The 249-nt window shown below is 39.0% G+C and overlaps 1 pseudogene; it reads right to left on the bottom strand.

The window, feature by feature from the left end:
* Positions 1-249, bottom strand: part of LOC109468448 — a 36,948-nt pseudogene that overhangs the window by 22,365 nt on the left and 14,334 nt on the right.

Consider the following 249-nt stretch of genomic DNA (forward strand, 5'->3'; position numbering starts at 1 on the left):
ACCAGAAGTTGGTCAATATATTGCCTATAGTAAATGAAATCGCTACTTATAATTGGTTGTTATTACAGGTTTATACTCTGGGGCGGATGAAATGCCCTTTTTTCATACCGTCAGACTCCGTTACCATGGCATCGGCCGCCTAAACCGTCCCCTATGTTTAACTAACATAACACCCCTGCCATCCCATTTTTTTACTAAAAGCAATATAATCCAAAAACCTTTTAGTAAAAAAATGGGATAACACCCCTG

Source organism: Branchiostoma belcheri, unplaced genomic scaffold (assembly GCF_001625305.1).
Source record: "Branchiostoma belcheri isolate BF01 breed outbred unplaced genomic scaffold, Haploidv18h27 scaffold2, whole genome shotgun sequence".
Taxonomy (NCBI): domain Eukaryota; kingdom Metazoa; phylum Chordata; class Leptocardii; order Amphioxiformes; family Branchiostomatidae; genus Branchiostoma; species Branchiostoma belcheri.